Source organism: Lactuca virosa, chromosome 4 (genome assembly GCF_052849685.1).
Source record: "Lactuca virosa cultivar CGN04683 chromosome 4, Lactuca_virosa_CGN04683_v6, whole genome shotgun sequence".
NCBI lineage: Eukaryota > Viridiplantae > Streptophyta > Magnoliopsida > Asterales > Asteraceae > Lactuca > Lactuca virosa.
The window spans coordinates 290015316-290037108 of NC_136429.1; the positions used below are offsets into that span (position 1 = coordinate 290015316).

At 31.5% G+C, this 21793-nt stretch overlaps 1 non-coding gene across 1 annotated transcript; it reads right to left on the bottom strand.

Annotated features, from left to right (window-relative positions):
* Window positions 1–21393: 21393 nt before the first annotated feature.
* Window positions 21394–21501, bottom strand: LOC145110396 (small nucleolar RNA R71). Its single transcript, XR_013709775.1, has one exon. It is a non-coding gene; the product is annotated as a small nucleolar RNA R71 (small nucleolar RNA).
* Window positions 21502–21793: the final 292 nt, after the last annotated feature.

The window sequence follows — 21793 nt, forward strand, 5'->3', positions numbered from 1 at the left end:
CATGTACCCCTACTCAGGAAACACACATAGAGGAAATAACAAATAATGTCAATCAATAGCATCCCCCTAGGCTAAGGCATCATGAATCAGGCAACTCTAGCTCTAAATTCCTAAAATACCTAGCCTATCATCTAGCATGCAGCTCTAATATCTCATAAGTATCTCATCTCATAATATAAACAAGTAAGGGTATTTTGGGAAATCACAGTTCGGGCTTTGGCTAATTGTACACACTGCTTCATCTTGTTTCCTCTTAAAATATTTTGCTCGTTTAGAAAATCATTTCTTTTTAGAAGTTTTCTCAAATCCTCAGTTTGAGTCCAGACATACCCGCGGGTACATCCGAATCCCTCAAACCAAGGCTCTGATACCAACTTGTAACACTCTAAATTTTCAAACAAAATTTTCATTTTTAATTCCACACAAAACACGGTTTAATATCTCATACTCAAATCATAATTGTCTCAAAACACAATCACAAAAATTGTTTGACTCGTATCCCAGAATCCTCCAAACATAAATCAATAAGCTGGTTTGTACAATCATGTCGGCGCCTTCCCGCGATCCTGAGATGTACCTGAAACACATTTCACACAACACTGTAAGCACAAAGCTTAGTGAGTTCCCTAAATGTCACAACTAGCAAATTAGCTAGGAAATTCTATACTTTTGTAAACAATAACAATGACAACAGCTGTAACCATAACTTGAAAACATGTATGATGTTTATCCAAAGACAACAAACTTCCATCAAAATCCAATTGGGAAACCAAAACTCCATACAAAACACTTCAAATAGTCAACTAAAGATTTGGAAACCCTAAAAATCCCGGTTTAAGTCCATTATGGACTAGGATTTCCTTGTTGAGCCTAATGGACCAATAAGCTTCCAAATTGACTATTTTGGGCTTAGAACTCTTAAATGGGCCCTATTTGGACCCACTCTCATGAAACATAACATTTTGGGCCATAATGGATCCAAAATGAACTGGTTTACCTTTATGGGCCTTATTGGGCCATAACAAACCTAATAAACTTCAATAGGCTGTGAAACCCATTCTATCCTTTTATATTGGGCCGTGAACTATTTAATAAGCCCAATGGGCCGAATAATAATATTGGGCTTATGAAAATTCAGTCAAATCAAAAGTTGGGCCCAACATCACTCTCTTCATCTCTCTAGGCCCATTATCGGCCATATATAAAGAGAAAAAAAAAAGAAGAAAAGAGAAAGATATGAATTATGGAGAATTAGACACCTAATTATTACATCTTGGATATCCATGCAAGTTCTCATGTCTCCAAGAATCTATCACTTCAAGCTTTCTCTCCTCTCTCTCTTCTTCTTCTTCTAGGCCGAAGATCACAAACACACACACTTCACTTGAAAATTCTCTCAATCACTCTCAAGCACTTTTCTCCTCTTTTCCTCCAAGATCCCGAAAATATGGCTAGAATTCTAAGGATCTTTATCAAATCATTCCAATTATTGGTAAGTTCTTGTCAAACATAAGTATCTTCATCCACCTTAGCATGAAAAACTCTTTCTTACATAGTTTTATTCCATGATCACACCATAGAAGCTTCATAAACTCGAGATCCACAACAAAGGTGTGTTAAGACCCAAAAATCTCTTCCAATTCTTCTTCAAACCGAAAACAACTAAGAAAGGTGAGTTCTTACCCCCTTGTTTTTTGTTTTTACATGATTTATGGGGGAGAATACAAGTAAAATGTGTAGATCCATGTGTTTTTGTATGATATGTGTGATTTCTTGAATTTACTTGATGAATATGTGTTAGAAACTTGATCTATTCGAGATTCTTAACCTTGTTAAGGAGATATGTGACCTAAGATATCTTATACATATTATTATCAAGGCAAAAGTATTATACAAGTCCAAACTAAGTAAAACAAAACACAAATTCTATTTATTAACCATTTTTGACAAATAAGCAAAAGATGGAGGAAATGATGTCATTTACGGTTTTTATAAGGGTCAAAAGGGTCCAATCACTTAAAATATGAGTTATTATGAAAATCATGGTTTTTAAAGGACTAAAAGTGTAAATTTTAGCCTAATGGGCTAAAGTTTGGGCTTTTCGGCTTATAGGCCCAATTTGCGAAAAATATGAAACTTAAGGGACTGAATTTGCAAGTTTATCAAAATATGAGTTAAAAACACAAATAAACAGATTTCAGGGGCTGAAAATGTCTTTCTTACCAAATAGGACTAAAAATGCAAAGTTTTTGGATTTTGGGCTAAAATTGTAAAAATTGCGAAAATTTGGACTACAAGTGTAAATCTTTTTAATTAAAGGTCCGAAACTGTCCAAAACTTTATTTTGGACTGAAATCATGATTTAAATGAGCTTTTGGGCCGAAAATGTCAAGAAACATAATCTAAGTGCCTAAAATGTCATTGTTCATAAAAGGAGTAAAATTTTGTCATTTTTACTTGAAAATGGGCTGAATTGGTCAAACAATTATTTATGGGTCAATTATGTCAATATTAAAATAATTTGGTCAAAAATACATAATTTTAATAACTTATGGATTTAAATAGAAAAATATATTTTTTTTTATATAAATCTAAATATCATTATAAAACAATTTGGCGAATGTCGTGACTTTTCGATTAAACAATTCGTGTGAAAGAAACCTTACGACATTAATACCATACAAAACAAGTAAACATTATATCAGTTGGGCTTTAATATTTTTAATCATGCTTATTGGGCCTTTGTGACTCATTAACATGACTATTGGGCCCAACATAAATAATACATGTTTATTGGGCTTCCAGTGGCCCAATTACATGCCTAATGGACCCTCAATGGCTTTAGATGGTATTGGGCCTAAGTGGCCCATTGGCATTGCTAGTATGGTCCAAATCAATTATATGCTTAACGGGCTAACGTGTCTATCGCATACTCGACACTCTATAATAACATACATGAGTAGTGGGCCATAGTTGTCCTCATTCGTGTTTGTTAGGTTTTATTCATATTCATGTAAACATCAAACGGGTTGTAATCAATGTTATTCAAATTCATGGGGTAATAATAGGGATTTAGTGAGAATTATCGGTTGGCACCAATAAGTGTCGGCCGTAGCCTGTAGTTATAACCAGAGTCTCCTGCAGGGAGGGCGAGAGTTTGTGTATAGATCTATACGGGGGTGACTCCCCTACACCTGAGCTGTTCGCTACAGTTAGACTCGGCCAGTCTAGGGTGACAAAATCTTAATTCAATACCGGTATTCGCAAGAATGCCAAGGCAGGCGAAATAGTCATTATTATGCATGGTTATAACGACTCACATAGAGATCCATTACCATATCATCATTCATGGGAAATCATATTGATGCATAGTGACGATGCAAAGTGATTTATACAATAATATAAAACTGCCATACTATTTAAATGGGAAAACATCGGGTTTTCCGGGGAACGACATTATTCACTTCTACATACAACAACTACAATAAAATGAACAATTATGAAAGTCATTCACTCTTACATGTTTTGAAATCACATACATATATACTTATGGGATCATCACATTGTTTTTGTAAACAACTTTTGTTACAGAAAATATCGGATTTTTTGGGTTTTACAAACAATACAAACCATTTTATATCAAACATGCTTATGAACTCACCAACATTATATATGTTGACCGTTTTCAAAATAACTTGTATTCTCAGGTAACTTTTAGAATGAAGAATCATCAAGCGTGTTTCCGAAACTTCTTTTGTGCAATGCTAGTTGATAAACAATTTATGTTTTGTGATGTTGTAATGTAAAACAATGTACTTGATGTAAACAATGATGGTTGTCATATGTAATGCATGGGGATGTTTATGTTGTGATTCATTTATATTCATTGTGATGATATTTCAATTGATAGTCACACTAGCCCTCGGACGTTTCCGTCGTCCGGTTCGAGGGTGTGACACTAAAATACCACACACAAATAATTAGCCTTTCATGGATATATCTCAATAAGGACCCTCTGGTCTCACAGCTCGGGTTGGACCCTCCAGTCCTGTATCTCAATGAGGACCCTCCGGTATCACATCTCGGTTTGGACCCTCTAGTCCTAGCTCACTAACGCACAAAATAATATACAACATAAATCGCAAAGACAGAATGCCTAATATATCACATAACTCAGTATAAGCACATTAGACCTTCCGGTCAATAACTCAGGCAATACCCTCCAATCACACAGTATTACCACTCAGGTAAGTATAGTGAGAAGACTCACCTCGTAGTTAAAGAAAGTATGTCTCGTACTCAACGGTCGGTCTAGACTACGCCTCCAAATGGTCGTTAACACTGAATGGATGTCGGATCCAAAGACTCCTTCTTGTTGCAAGCCTTTTACCCCTCAAGTTCCTGGGAGTCGGGATCTCCATTATCAGAATCTTCCTTTTCGACTGATTCTTTCTCATTAACTTTCGACATCAAAGCTAATGGTCCTCCAAGACATATTTTCGATTCCTCAGCAATTTCATTAACTTCTCCTTCATGAGTTTTTAGCAGATTGTATAAGTCATTAAGTGTCGAAGTATCGAAACTCTGCTGAGTTTTCACCATCAATGTCACATTCCTCCATTCTTTGCGCATACCCATGATGAATGTCAAATTGAACTCCATGGTTGTTCGAGTGATTCCATGGCAATTACACTTGTAGATTAATTTGTTTAACCAATCATAGTAATCTTCTATCGATTCACCATCCTTTTGTTTGAATTCTTTCAATTCAATCAACCAGTGTTTTACAGAATCGATCTTAGTCTTTTCGCTTCCTTGAAACTTTTCTTTGAGATTGTTCTAGATATCTTTTGCAGTTGTACAACTTCTGACATAGTTGTACACAACAGGAGGTAATGCACCACACAATTCTCTCATACATCTTCTCTCAAGCTTTTTCAGCCTATCAGATTGATCAGTAACACTTGAAGTCTCAGATGAAGATCCAATTGCTTGAACATTTGGTGGAGGAGTACCATTTCCAGTAATACATGACCAGAGCTCCTCATCCAGCCCGTTTAAGTAGTCTTGCATGTGATCAACCCACTGATCATAGTATTCAGGAATGAGCATAGGAATCTTAGTTGAAGATCCTAGTAGATGAGAATAGGATGTCATTGAGTTCAGGTTGAAATTAGCCATGAACGTACGGATGAATTTTTCAGAAAAACTTAAGAGTATTTGGAAAAAATAAGTTGAAACGATTAGAGATTTCAAACAGAACACTCGATTCAACAAATCAGTTGCAGATCGAATCACAACTGTAGATCAATAACGATTTTCAAAACAAAAGGCGTGGAAATTTTTGAATCCAGAATTTGATTCAAAAACCTTTTGATTCAGAATGAAGATCAGATCGCAGAGATATGATTCCTGCTCTGATACCAATTGATGAAGTATTGAGTCGAGTAATTCAACGTAAAATCAGAGTAACGAGAATTAAGAACACCGGGAGTAAATAAGATCTTGTTTCAGCTCAATTATGCTTCACGATTACAAAGAGAGAATAGACAAGACAGACTCCCAAAACTCTTATCTAACTCTAAGTAATAATTCCTATTTATAGGAAAACAGTAAAGCATACAAAAAAATTACAAAGGACTAAGCATTCTAGTTTCGACACAATATGCCTTTGTAAAATAACATTACATTTCGACACCTTATAATATAATTTCGACCCTTACGGTTACAAGGAAAGGATCAAAGTAGATATATGAAATTCTTCAAAGTGTGTCAAAGCCTTCTTCAAATTTGATACATTGAGACATTCGATAATTGGTTGAACGGTTATAGGGTACTTCGATGAGTCCAAATCAGCAGCTAAATTTTGTATTGCAATGATGGATAGATTAACTAAAGACGCAGAGTGGTCCATGAATAAAACATTTTCATTAACAACCACCATTGATGAAAATTTGAGTATGATCATGAAGAACAACTATGAAGATTTGAAGAATTTTGGGTATTTTCGTAAAGGTTAATTTGAGTGTGTAATAAGGTAAATGGGTACGAAAAAGGGTATGTATATGGATAAAGGAATTCCAACGGTTAATATTTGAATTTGAAAAATCCTAGTATAAGTAGAGAGAGAAATCGCCAATTATAGCGTTTAATGTCCATCTAATGACAACGAAGATGCCAATTTTGTAAACCATACTCATCATTACGAAAAAATCAACGGATTAGATCAAGCCAACTATCCAGATTTGAAACATAAACTTACGATCTCTCCACCGTTATTTTTTTAGTAACAAGAACCACCTTTTGAAATCACAAGAAAATATTTCACCATCAAAATGAAAATCACCATTGGAACAAGCACCAATTTTGTAAGCAGGACCAGGTTAATGAGTTGTTGTTTGAACATAACTATGTTAACAATGATTGGAATCACAATTTGTTTTTGTAAATGTTGGAAAGAGTGACAAATGTCATTAACTATTGGTTATATTTCATATATATATATATATATATATATATATATATATATATATATATATATGTACTTATTTAACTACATATTTAATGTATATTTATAATACTTTTAGCTACAATTATGTTTATTTTGGAACAAAATGTACTTATTATGTTTAAAATATGTTTTGTAGCTGTAAAGACTTGCTCAGAATAAAAAGGAAGCAAACATGGAGCTAGAAGCAGGAAAACGGAAAAAGAAGACTTGAAGACTGAAGATCACGTCGTGGTGATCCTCCAACACAACGTGGTGAAGGGAAAATTCTCTACCAATCATCTGACTTGGATAATATGGGATACACACGAGGACCACATCGCGGTGACGGTTAACCATGACGTGGTGAACCGATTTTAGGAAATTATAAATTCCTAAACATTATCTCGAATGAGGAAGGTAATAATCGGTTTTCTGAGGATAATTGTGACTGAAAATCGTTGGAAACTGAGAAGAAAATCGAAAATCAAGTGAAGCTCAAGGATTGAAGAAGATTTATAAGATTTCTATATAGATCCATTTGGTTTGCTAATAATTACTTATGTCTACCTTATTTTACATGGATCTTGTGTGTTTTTTGCTACAAGGAGAGGCTAAAAACCTTTTACTTCTGTTGGTTAAGATGAACCTAATCCATATGTGTTTATTTCAATTATTGGATGCTTATTATTTTATTTTACTTGTGTTTGATAATCTAAACCTTAGCACATTTTAGTTCTAGTTTATATTGCTTACAAATAAAATTTTGTGTGATAGTTGATCATTCTAACTCAATGAATGTGTTCCTTAATTGTTTATGATCATTAAATAATTGGAGCTACGATTAATCACTTATTAGATAAAGGAATTAAAGCTAGTATCTTTAACTGTGTTAGAGAGGATAAATAATCTTAATTTAATTGGTTGTTTAACTTGATCATATGAAAATAACTTTTATCATTCGTAGTCCACTTTGTGCTTATTGTCAATTTGGTGTTTGCTTAGTGATTCATAAATTGGTAGGCCTAGATATATGATTATAATAGCTAGTTAACAAATTGGTAATCAATGTAATCCATCCATTAGATATCAACCATAGGAGAAGGTGAAATTGGATCTAAGCAGAAGTATTCTTTTAATTCTTGATGTTAATTTGTTTTCTTTGCTTGCTTAATTGTTAGTTGATACTAAGTTCTTCTAATCTTGCAAAATCAGTAAACTCCCCCCCCCCCCCCGCCGCCTCAATCATTGTTTGTTTATTAGTTTAATTAGAAGTTGTTACTTTATTTTTTTGAATTCTGGTCCATGTGTTCGACACCTCATTTACCTGAGCTATTATATAATCTGATTAGGTACACTGCCTATAAGTGCATAGTTAGTAGAGTTTTGTTAGGTTATAATTTTAAAACTTATAGATATATTTATGCGTATCAAGTTTTTGGTGTCGTTGTTAGGGAAGGACTTATTTGATTTATAGTTTAATTGCTTTTAGTTACTCGATCCTTTTTGTGAGCTAAAAACCACAAAAAATTATTTTTCTGCATTTACTTTGCTTTCTGAATAGCAACCACATTGTATTCATATTTACCGCGTCGCGGTTACGTCTCAATAAAATTTCACTTTAGTGATTTTTATTCCTTTTATGTGTTTCTGTTTTGTTTTTTTTTCTTATTGAAGTGATTTATAAGCTGTGGATCTAAACCTCCAATAGTTCCTCCACTTCAAGATCCAGAATCAGCTTTTCACAAAAATAAGAACAAGAAAGTCGATGAGTCAACAAACACTTTTCAATCTGAAAAAGGATTTCAAAGTTTCGAGAGGACGCCTGACAAGAAGGGAATATGATTCAAGACATAAACATCCACCGAAGAAGGTTCGGACGTAGAGATTAAAAATAAGGTTGAAGAGATAGCGGATGTCACACCCCGCTAAAGCGGAAACACAGGGCGTGGTAGTACAAAGGGTTTCATCGCAAAAGTTAAAAGACAACACCAACCATAGTATTAAAAATCATTACAAATTCACAATGGGTTTGAACAACTTTTAAAAGAAATTACAATGTAAATTGAAATACAACACATGCGAATGCTCCTAAAAGTGAAGTGTCCCTAAGTGCCACTTACTCGACGATTCCTGAAAAAGCATGTAAAATGAGCGTCAACTATAAAAATAGTTGGTGAGTACTCACAGATAAACAAAATAATATTGGTTCCATGAATTGAAATCAAAATTTTGATAAAAGTTTCCAATAATAAAAGTATATTGTTAAAATGAGTAAATAAGTTTGTAAAAACAAAGTTCTTTGTCATCATGAGAGATAAAGTATGTTGCCCAAATAAGATGCAACATTCATATTCTCATGGAAGATAAAGTTCGTTACTCAAACGAGTAAACAAGTTTCATTGCTAAAATGAGCAATCAATTTCGTTGCTACAAGGAGCAAACAATTTCATTGCTAAAACATGTATATAAGTTTTCAGTAATAAAAGTTCGTTGTTGTAATGAAAAACAAAGTTCATTGCTATAATTAATAACAAGTTTATTGATATAACGAGAAACGAGTTTGTATGTGTATGAGCAAACAATGAGTCTCAACCAAACCTATGACTGAAGCCCTATCAAGATCTATGCTTATCGTTCCATAGATGAATATGGTATAATGCACTCCAGCAATAGGGCGAGTGAGGAGTTGTCAATTCCTAATAGCGCTATCCATAATGACCATTGGCTCAAAGAGTTAATGGTTAGAGATAAGGGAAGGGCCTTACTACGATAAGTTCTCATGTCCCGTGTTGCATAGACATACATAGAGAGACATAGCAATAAAATAGCAATCATGTTTGATACAAATCAATTTAAATACAACATTCAAATAATAGTTTTTCGGGACATGCTTTTCCACCCCAAAACATAAAAACTGAAAATAGGGGAGTGCGTGAATACTCACAATATGCATTGAGATGATGCAAATGATGCCTTGAGCTAAGTTCCACTTGTACCACTATCGATTCCTACAATAATGGTATTCGCTAGTGAGTCTCTAATCGAAATCTAACACTAGTATACTTACTACTACAATAGAATTATGCCAATATTGTGTCAAAATTTAATATTGATAAGTTACAACCATTTTTCTGTGAAAATTAAATTTCAATGAATCAATTGTTATATAACAATTTAAGTGGAAATTTCCCATTATTGAAATGCTAATATTTAACAATTTAAGAGGTGTTCCAATGATTAAATATTCAAAAACTAAATTAATTTAGTTCTAAAATTTTCCAAAGTTTGCATTTCAGTTTTAATTGAAGCGAAAGACCTCAAGATAAATTTTCTTGAATTTTTTATTTGTCTGACTATTTTTCACGATTTTAGTTTCTTGAATAACCATAAAATCTTGAAAAATAATAAACAGTTAATAAAAATTACCAAACTTCAGATTTTGGTTCTAAATGTACTAAAAGACTTCTAGATAAATTTTCATGGAGTATGAATATGTATAACCATTTTTCATATATTTAATTCTCTAAATAGATACAAATTCATGAAAAATAGAAATCAGTTTCCAAAATTACCCAAATTTTTTGTATTACTGTTATTAAACATTATTAAGCTGGGAAAAATATAAAAATTGATTTCTAAACTGTTTAACCCAATTTTATGATTTTTGAGCATTTATTCTAAGAAAAATTGAAATAAATAGAAAACAGTTTCCAAAATTGCCCAAAATTTTTGTAACACTTTTATTATACATTTTGAAGCTGCGAAAAATATAAAAGATATTTTTCAATTAGTCTTTCTATTTTTCTTTGTTTTATCCTCTTAAATAATCATTAATTGGAGAATAATTATTAAACAGTTAAAGTAAATTACCAAAAATTTTGTACACTTCATTTTCAGAGTAAATAATCTGGGAAAAATACCAAATGTGGTTTTTATATACTGAAATCCGATTTTGTGTATTTAAGTGTATTTAATCTTAGAAAATAGGAGAAAAATAGTATACAGAAGAGAAAAATCATCAAAATTTTTATGTAGCCTCCTAATGTACTACAAGGTGTTCTGGTAAATTTGCATGAATTGTGGATGAGCAGAACTATTTTTTTTCTATTTTTAGTCCATTATAAATACAAAAATCAGAGAAAAATAGGAATACATTATGAAAAATTCTGAAAATATTTTTCTAAGTCTTATACCTCTGGTAGAAGCTGCGAAAATTGTTATACATAGTTTTCAACTTGTCTAAAGTGGTTTTATGATTTATTGGGGCTAAACAAAAAGAAAATTCAAAACCATATTAAACAGTAACAAAAGTCATTGAAACTTGATGGGAGATGTTTATTAACTTAAATAATCATCCAAGAAATTTTCCAGAATTTATTTACTAGTGTAAGTATTTTATATGATTTAACACTCTATTTTCTTATAATTTTCATATAAAAATAAAGAAAATATATATTGAGCTGAACATTTCCAGAATGCATCTTCATACAATTTAACAACAATGAAAAATTGTTTTCTTATTTTTGATGTTGAAAACCATGCCTAAAGGCTCAATAAAATGTATAGAGAAAACTTGGTTCTTGTGATTTATGTAAAGATTATTGATGTTACTTTGACAATTTTTGCAACATGTTACAAAGACTTTTGAATCAAGATCTTTTTGTTCCTATTAATACATGATATTAAGAGTTTAAAATAATTTTTGAATGATTTTTAGTGATGAATAAGTACTTTGAACATGCAACACAAAACAAATGTTCATAAGGAAAGTGCTGTTTGAGCAACAGTTTTGTAAAAATTGGTAAAAATCGAAATATTGGAATTTCCAGTGAGGTCAGATGGGTTTGAAAGCTAGCTCAACATATTATATTTCAGAAAAAGAATCACGAATTTTGGCTAAGAAATGAGTGAGATATGACAGTTTAAAGTCAGGTAAAGATATCTGGCAGATTGCATGCATGATGATTGGTTAGAAAAGTGGGTTTTCATCATTTCCTTGAGTAAATCTTTTCAAGTATTTTAAATATATCATGATAAACTCATATTTTAGTCATGTTTCCAGAGATCAAAAGATTAAAACTTATCAAAATGTATACATGCATTTATGAACAAAATTTTGTTTCTCAAAAACTCTTAACTTGAGTTTGATGTTTTAATCCTTAAAATCGATTTTTGCACTAAGATCATGAACATGCAACCTTGTTTATCATACATGCATGGTGTTAAAACACATCCATCATGTTGTAAAAACCATTTTAACAAAAAGAAAACAAGTTTTAAGAAGATGAAGAAGGAGAAAGTGTAAGAAAAAGAGCAAAACTTGAAGGAAAAGTGAAGTAGAAATCGGTTTTACCTTCAAGAATACCACAAGATGATGAAGATTTCGAGTTTGAGGAGTGTTCTTGGGTTTGTTTTCTGGAAAATTTCTTGGTTCTTAGAGGGAGGAAGAGAGAATGGAGTGGTGTTTGGAGAGAAAAAGTAGAGAGAAGGTAGAGAGAGTTTTCTAGAGAGAGAAAGAAGAGAGATGTGTGTGTGTTGGAGAATGAGAGTGTGAGAGAGATATGGGGAGAGAGGGATCCGATTTTAGGGGAGGAGAGGCTCTCTCTCTCTTGTTTCTTTTATAAAAATTCAAATCTTTTATAAAAATATCCAACTTTTTATAAAATGTGCACCTTAACTTAGTTTTTATGCATAAAACTCTTGATTTTTGACTTATAAATCAAGGGTAAATGTTAATAACTAAATGTTTATTTTTCATTGAATTTTATTTCATAATAATTATTATGATAAGATAATATTATAAGGTTCATAATTGTATTTATAGGATTTTTAAGGTTAAAGTTTATAAATATGAGTTTTTAGGGCTTTTAGGGTTTTGGAGTTTAATAAACTTTGAATATCAAAATAAATAGAATATTTGAGACATTAAATTAACTTATGGTATTATAACTCTTTTATAGTTATAAATAATGTTTGTAATTTATTTTTTATCGGTTTATTGGCATTTTATGTAGTGATTCCGAGATTCAAGCGAAATTGAGGAATCAAGAACTAGTCCTAGTCTTCAAATTTGACTTAAGTTTCTACGAGACTTTGAACTAACTTCTACTTCTAGGTCAAGTGCATGATGTGTGTATATGATTCATGAAATTTTGTTCGAGTCAAAGAGTGATCCAAATATGGATAGTCACTACATCTTAGTAGATGTAGAATTCACATATCAAGGTGAAATCTAAGTACACCATCCATTGTTTCTATCTGTTTCCAAGTTTCTAGTAGGTTATAACTTAGCTTCTAATTACTAAGTTTAATATGTGTTGTGCCTATATGTGCAACTAAGTTTATCAAATCTATAACTAACTCGAATTTTGACGGTTGTCATAGTCTCCCCCGGTTGAAAGAATTTCGTCCCGAAATTCAATTCGTGACACATTCTATTAGAACTCAGCCGAATACAATTGTATAATTGGAGAGATGATGACTTGAAGAGCTCTTTGATTATTTTGGGTTAATTCCTCAAGGGAACAGCCCAACTCTTTAGCTATAATCAAATTAATGTTTCCCTAATTCGAGTTCTACAGTCTAGATTGCGAGAAATTAGGATCATGGAAATCATGATCCAACCATGGCGACCTAGTTGAAAAAGATTATATAGTTAGATATTATCTAACTTAAAAGAACGTTATAAGTTTTGCTGAAGCACCAACTGCACTGAGCGTTAAATCCGCATTGATGCTTAAGTCGCATTCTAAATTAACACTAAGTGTAACTTCGCCGCTAAAAAAAAAGAAGAGATTAGGAACAATTTGTTCACTTTCGGGTTGGCTACTAAATCTGGAAAAGATATATTCAAAAATAAGAAGGGGTACCACGAATGAAAGAGAAGCGGTCGAGGGTAAGTTCCTAAAAATACGTAGTAAGGGTAGGCAACGAAGTTTTGGTACATCTCAAATGTAAAGGCTAATTAAGTGTCGTCGACAAAATAAATTACGAAATGATTGAGCATCTCCGAGGCTATAATTACTACTACGGTTACTCTTACAATAATAAAACCTTATTCGAAGAATAAATATATTTAGAGAGTCATTGGTGCAAATGGAGGCGATGAAAATTTATTATAAATTAAATCACATTGTGTATATAGCATTTTAAGTGTTTAGAAGTGATTAAAAATCTCATTGTTATCAAAATGTGTGTTTAGAAATGATAATTAATCTCACTATTATCAAAATGTGTAATAATTGCAAGATAATGAAGATACATGTGTGACGATCCAACAAAGTAGTAAAATAATATAAATATTAATTAAGGTTAAAGGTTTAAGTCGTCATTAAAGGAATTTGTATAGAAATATTTGTATTAAACTTTTGGGAAATTGTCCAATTGTCTAAGTCAGGACAAGTTCAAGCTTATGAGTCAGAATATTTATGAAAACAAAGTTGAGAGTTTAGGAACTCACTGAAAATTACAAACTAGAATGCTATTTTAAGAAACGTGTAAAAATATCGATAATTGAAAATAGTGGATTCTTAATTTAGTGTTTCTACAAAAACAATCATTTAGAGAATATGTAATAGTAAAATTCAAGACTTTTGATGTATTTAAAGAAAAGAAGAAGCATAATGATACATATCCTTCACATATATTTTTCGGATATAGAAAAATTATAAGCATAAAGGTATTCATCTTGTGTATTACTTATAACGAAAGATACAATGAAACTTGCATTTTAAATCAAGTTTCCAAATTTAGAACGAAAGAGCAAATGTAAATAAGGCTTACTTGTTTATTGTAGATTTAAAAATAAAAACAAGATGTATATGGTAAAAGGCATAATTGAATATATCAAAGTTGACTAAATCGAAGTTATGACTCACAACTATACACGTATTAATCGCTCAAAACGAAAGGGTAGACTTCTAGTCTATATGTGTACGAACATGGTACCAAGAGAAGCAAAATAAATAGAAACAAAGTTAGACAATGTATTATGTTAATATTATGGCGTGCGAGATCTAAAATCAAAAGGAGAGCGAGAAATAAAGTTTGGGGGAAAGAAAAAGGAAGGTAGCGGCGGCAATGATTGTTATTGTCGAAATTATAAGAACAATACATATAGGTAGATTTAAAACCAGGTTGAGATATATTTCAAACTTCAATATGTGATGTATATTGATGATTAAATAGAAATGAAGAAGTTTTAAAGTGTTTTCTAAGGTTTGCTAAAAATTCACGAGTTATATATTAAGTTAAACTCCATTTGTGAAAAAGAAGAAACACTAAAACTTGTAATTGAAAATCTGACAGTTTTGACCTTTTTGACTGGGGTCCAACAATGGTTAAAACGGATAATGTAAAGACTTAACATATTTAGATGAATAATCGTGCATTGTCAAAAGTACGTCGCTGGAAGTTTAAAAGTGAACACTAAGTTTTGCAATGCTGTAAGTTTTATAAACACAGATTATAAAACTAATTTGAAATAAAATAAACAAATGATGTGTGTTGGAAATTTAGGAATTAGAGATATCTTAGAAACATGTGTGAAGTAGAAAGTTGTGAAAATATCATGTTGGGATTCAAGAAAACACATTTAAGTAAGGTACAATGCCTAAATGAGAAAATGGTCAAAAGAGTCAAAACAAAAGTGGTTTGAAAGATCCGATGAAGCTTTTACACATAATATGAACTTCAATGTCATATGTCTATGTTTTATAGCATAGAATTTAAACACTTTTATAAAAGAAAATGTTTCTAAGTTTTTCGAAAACGTGCCAAAATGGTAATCAAGGTTTAAAATGGTTTCTATGCCCTTAAAAACACATTTATCCATTGAAATGGATTTGAAATGAAATTGAAATAGCAAGGTAAAAACCAATATTGGTTAAATTGAGTTTTGAAGAAAAGCGTTAAGTTAAAGCAAGTTGTCAAAAGATTTTTATCGAGAATATGGCTTAAATTGTTAGGAAAGGTCAAGTAAGTTGTATGAAGTGGTTATAAAGTATTTTATCAATGATAAATAAAACCGATGAAACGAAATAACTTTTCGATGGAAGATTAAGAATTAAGGAATAAGTAGATTAGTGTAGCTGATCGTACCTAAATACTAAGGAGAGTATAGGACGAGTATAAGGCGAGTACCGATGTCTTTTTCCTAAGATAAAGGACAAGAAAAATTGTTTGAAAAACATTTTATGGCGTCAATGCAGTTGACGACCTTTTATAGAGGTCAAAGGGATATCCTATGTTAAGTTTTAACCTCAAGGTGGAAACAACCTAGACCTAAATCGTAGCGTAGAAATAAGATCTCACATATAGGTTAAACCTCCGTGTCTCCTTGTGAGTCGAATCCGGAATGCCCGCCAATGGTATCAAAGTGATTACTTAGTGGCGACTCATCTACCTGCTTACACGATGCTCCAATTATCATTTGTGTCGGTATCGAAACGCTTTTTCCTAGTTGTAACTCTAATACGAAGACGATGAAGAGGTATTAAGGAATAATTGGCATAGGTTTCGACTTAAGATTATTACTAGTGTATATCTAGCTACTAACCTTACATCTAAAGTTAATAGCTACCGAGGAATACCCATTCTTAGTACTATGTGCATTGCTCCTAGAGTGGCTAGTGATATAACCTAAGTGGTTAACCTAGCACTTGATAAGAGACAAGAATATTTTTAAATAAAGACATTGTGGTAAAAGTGCACTTAGTTTCTAAGTGGACCTAGATGAATGCCTATAATATGCAATGCCCGTACGCACACCGAAAAACTTTGTTTTTCAAGAGTTCAAACTGAAAATCGTTTTGAACATAATTCTACTATAACCGTTTCAAGCCTCGCATTAAGTTTCCTTAATTAAGCATAGTTGGTCAGGCTATACTTAATTAAAGTCCAATAATGCGTACTCGAATTAGTTATACCAGTAGTATGTTCTATATTTTAAAAACGTTTAGAAATTTTTTTTCTTTTTTTTGGCTATAGTTGTAGTTCTCCAAAGGAAAACCGGTATTCTCTATAACCTTCGGCTCTGATACCATTTCCTGTCACACCTCGCTAAAGCGGAAACACAGGGCGTGGCAGTACAAAGGGTTTCATCGCAAAAGTTAAAAGACAACACCAACCATAGTATTAAAAATCATTACAAATTCACAATGGGTTTGAACAACTTTTAAAAGAAATTACAATGTAAATTGAAATACAACACATGCGAATGCTCCTAAAAGTGAAGTGTCCCTAAGTGCCACTTACTCGATGATTCCTGAAAAAGCATGTAAAACGAGCGTCAACTATAAAAATAGTTGGTGAGTACTCACAGATAAACAAAATAATATTGGTTCCATGAATTGAAATCAAAGTTTTGATAAAAGTTTCCAATAATAAAAGTATATTGTTAAAATGAGTAAATAAGTTTGTAAAAACAAAGTTCTTTGTCATCATGAGAGATAAAGTATGTTGCCCAAATAAGATGCAACATTCATATTCTCATGGAAGATAAAGTTCGTTACTCAAACGAGTAAACAAGTTTCATTGCTAAAATGAGCAATCAATTTCGTTGCTACAAGGAGCAAACAATTTCATTGCTAAAACATGTATATAAGTTTTCAGTAATAAAAGTTCGTTGTTGTAATGAAAAACAAAGTTCATTGCTATAATTAATAACAAGTTTATTGCTATAACGAGAAACGAGTTTGTATGTGTATGAGCAAACAATGAGTCTCAACCAAACCTATGACTGAAGCCCTATCAAGATCTATGCTTATCGTTCCATAGATGAATATGGTATCATGCACTCCATCAATAGGGCGAGTGAGGAGTTGTCAATTCCTAATAGCGCTATCCATAATGACCATTGGCTCAAAGAGTTAATGGTTAGAGATAAGGGAAGGGCCTTAGTACGATAAGTTCTCATGTTCCGTGTTGCATAGACATACATAGAGAGACATAGCAATAAAATAGCAATCATGTTTGTTACAAATAAATTTAAATACAACATTCAAATAATAGTTTTTCGGGACATGCTTTTCCACCCCAAAACATAAAAACTGAAAATAGGGGAGTGCGTGAATACTCACAATATGCATTGAGATGATGAAAATGATGTCTTGAGCTAAGTTCCACTTGTACCACTATCGATTCCTACAATAATGGTATTCGCTAGTGAGTCTCTAATCGAAATCTAACACTAGTATACTTACTACTACAATAGAATTATGCCAATATTGTGTCAAAATTTAATATTGATAAGTTACAAACATTTTTCTGTGAAAATTAAAGTTCAATGAATCAATTCTTATATAACAATTTAAGTGGAAATTTCCCATTATTGAAATGCTAATATTTAACAATTTAAGAGGTGTTCCAATGATTAAATATTCAAAAACTAAATTAATTTAGTTCTAAAATTTCCCAAAGTTTGCATTTCAGTTTTAATTGAAGTGAAAGACCTCAAGATAAATTTTCTTGAATTTTTGATTTGTCTGACTATTTTTCACGATTTTAGTTTCTTGAATAACCATAAAATCTTGAAAAATACTAAACAGTTAATAAAAATTACCAAACTTCAGATTTTGGTTCTAAATGTACTAAAAGACTTCTAGATAAATTTTCATGGAGTATGAATATGTATAACCATTTTTCATATATTTAATTCTCTAAATAGTTACAAATTCATGAAAAATAGAAATCAGTTTCCAAAATTACCCAAACTTTTTGTATTACTGTTATTAAACATTATTAAGCTGGGAAAAATATAAAAATTGATTTCTAAACTGTTTAACCCAATTTTGTGATTTTTGAGCATTTAATCTAATAAAAATTGAAATAAATAGAAAACAGTTTCCAAAATTACCCAAAATTTTTGTAACACTTTTATTATACATTTAGAAGCTGTGAAAAATATAAAAGATATTTTTCAATTAGTCTTTCTATTTTTCTTTGTTTTATCCTCTTAAATAATCATTAATTGGAGAATAATTATTAAACAGTTAAAGTAAATTACCAAAATTTTTGTACACTTCATTTTCAGAGTAAATAATCTGGGAAAAATACCAAATGTGTTTTTTATATACTGAAATCCGATTTTGTGTATTTAAGTGTATTTAATCTTAGAAAATAGGAGAAAAATAGTATACAGAAGAGAAAAATCATCAAAATTTTTATGTAACCTCCTAATGTACTACAAGGTGTTCTGGTAAATTTGCATGAATTGTGGATGAGCAGAACTATTTTTTTTCTATTTTTAGTCCATTATAAATACAAAAATCTGAGAAAAATAGGAATACATTATGAAAAATTCTGAAAATATTTTTCTAAGTCTTATACCTCTGGTAGAAGCTGCAAAATTGTTATACATACTTTTCAACTTGTCTAAAGTGGTTTTATGATTTATTGGGGCTAAACAAAAAGAAAATTCAAAACCATATTAAACAGTAACAAAAGTCATTGAAACTTGATGGGAGATGTTTATTAACTTAAATAATCATCCAAGAAATTTTCCAGAATTTATTTACTAGTGTAAGTATTTTATATGATTTAACACTCTATTTTCTTATAATTTTCATATAAAAATAAAGAAAATATATATTGAGCTGAACATTTCCAGAATGCATCTTCATACAATTTAACAACAATGAAAAATTGTTTTCTTATTTTTGATGTTGAAAACCATGCCTAAAGGCTCAATAAAATGTATAGAGAAAACTTGGTTCTTGTGATTTATGTAAAGATTATTGATGTTATTTTGACAATTTTTGCAACATGTTACAAAGACTTTTGAATCAAGATCTTTTTGTTCCTATTAATACATGATATTAAGAGTTTAAAATAATTTTTGAATGATTTTTAGTGATGAATAAGTACTTTGAACATGCAACACAAAACAAATGTTCATAAGGAAAGTGCTGTTTGAGCAACAGTTTTGTAAAAATTGGTAAAAATCGAAATATTGGAATTTCCAGTGAGGTCAGATGGGTTTGAAAGCTAACTCAACATATTATATTTCAGAAAAAGAATCACGAATTTTGGCTAAGAAATGAGTGAGATATGACAGTTTAAAGTCAGGTAAAGATATCTGGCAGATTGCATGCATGATGATTGGTTAGAAAAGTGGGTTTTCATCATTTCCTTGAGTAAATCTTTTCAAGTATTTTAAATATATCATGATAAACTCATATTTTAGTCATGTTTCCAGAGATCAAAAGATTAAAACTTATCAAAATGTATACATGCATTTATGAACAAAATTTTGTTTCTCAAAAACTCTTAACTTGAGTTTGATGTTTTAATCCTTAAAATCGATTTTTGCACTAAGATCATGAACATGCAACCTTGTTTATCATACATGCATGGTGTTAAAACACATCCATCATGTTGTAAAAACCATTTTAACAAAAAGAAAACAAGTTTTAAGAAGATGAAGAAGGAGAAAGTGTAAGAAAAAGAGCAAAACTTGAAGGAAAAGTGAAGTAGAAATCGGTTTTACCTTCAAGAATACCACAAGATGATGAAGATTTCGAGTTTGAGGAGTGTTCTTGGGTTTGTTTTCTGGAAAATTTCTTGGTTCTTAGAGGGAGGAAGAGAGAATGGAGTGGTGTTTGGAGAGAAAAAGTAGAGAGAAGGTAGAGAGAGTTTTCTAGAGAGAGAAAGAAGAGAGATGTGTGTGTGTGTTGGAGAATGAGAGTGTGAGAGAGATATGGGGAGAGAGGGATCCGATTTTAGGGGAGGAGAGGCTCTCTCTCTCTTGTTTCTTTTATAAAAATTCAAATCTTTTATAAAAATATCCAACTTTTTATAAAATGTGCACCTTAACCGAGTTTTTATGCATAAAACTCTTGATTTTTGACTTATAAATCAAGGGTAAATGTTAATAACTAAATCTTTATTTTTCATTGAATTTTATTTCATAATAATTATTATGATAAAATAATATTATAAGGTTCATAATTGTTTTTATAGGATTTTTAAGGTTAAAGTTTATAAATATGAGTTTTTAGTGCTTTTAGGGTTTTGGAGTTTAATAAACTTTGAATATCAAAATAAATAGAATATTTGAGACTTTAAATTATCTTATGGTATTATAACTCTTTTATAGTTATAAATAATGTTTGTAATTTATTTTTTATCGGTTTATTGGCATTCTATGTAGTGATTCCGAGATTCAAGCGAAATTGAGGAATCAAGTATACTAGTCCTAGTCTTCAAATTTGACTTAAGTTTCTATGAGACTTTGAACTAACTTCTACTTCTAGGTCAAGTGCATGATGTGTGTATATGATTCATGAAATGTTGTTCGAGTCAAAGAGTGATCCAAATATGGATAGTCACTACAGCTTAGTAGATGTAGAATTCACATATCAAGGTGAAATCTAAGTACACCATCCATTGTTTCTATCTGTTTCCAAGTTTCTAGTAGGTTATAACTTAGCTTCTAATTACTAAGTTTAATATGTGTTGTGCCTATATGTGCAACTAAGTTTATCAAATCTATAACTAACTCGAATTTTGACGGTTGTCACAGCGGATATAACGAGAATGACTATGGGGGATTACAAGAAGAGGATATGTGAAGATAATGGACCCGATCTTGTACCACATGAGATACCAGCTAAAAGAAGTTTTGAGCTCAAGGGGCATATTCTATCAATGCTCAAGGACATACCTTTCGTCGGGAAACAATATGAAGACGCTTTCAAGCATAATGATGAAGTAAAGGACATTGCAAAAATTACTTCAATGTTCCTAACATGCCAAGAGAATCTGTGTTACTTAGGATGCTTTCGGTGACATTCACCGGTGAAGCTATGGTTTGGTTGAAATCACTCGCACTCGGATCCATTACTACGTGGGCAAATCTTCATGATGCTTTTTCTGAGCAATTTAGTCCACCTTTAAATATCTCAAAACTCACGAAAAAAATTGAGAATTTTCAACAGGAGTTTAGAGAGCCCTTATATAAAGCCTGGGGAGAGATACAAGGGTTTGCTTAGAAGTTGTCCTCAACATGATCTCAATGTCCAACAAGAAGTGTCCATTTTCTTTGATAGAGTGAATGTCACAACAAGGCAACTACTTGACTCTCATAGACCAATGATGAAGAAGGAACCGACCATTATGAAAGAGTTGAATGAAGAGTTTGCGAGGAACTCACATGAGTATCATAACCCATAAGAGGATGTTAATAAAGGTAAAGGAGATGGAGGGAATGAGAACATGGTTGTGGTTTTGGGAAAGTTATAGAATATGGATCGAAGGATGACAAAGATGGATTAATCAATCCATGCAATAAGAGTTGGTTGTGGC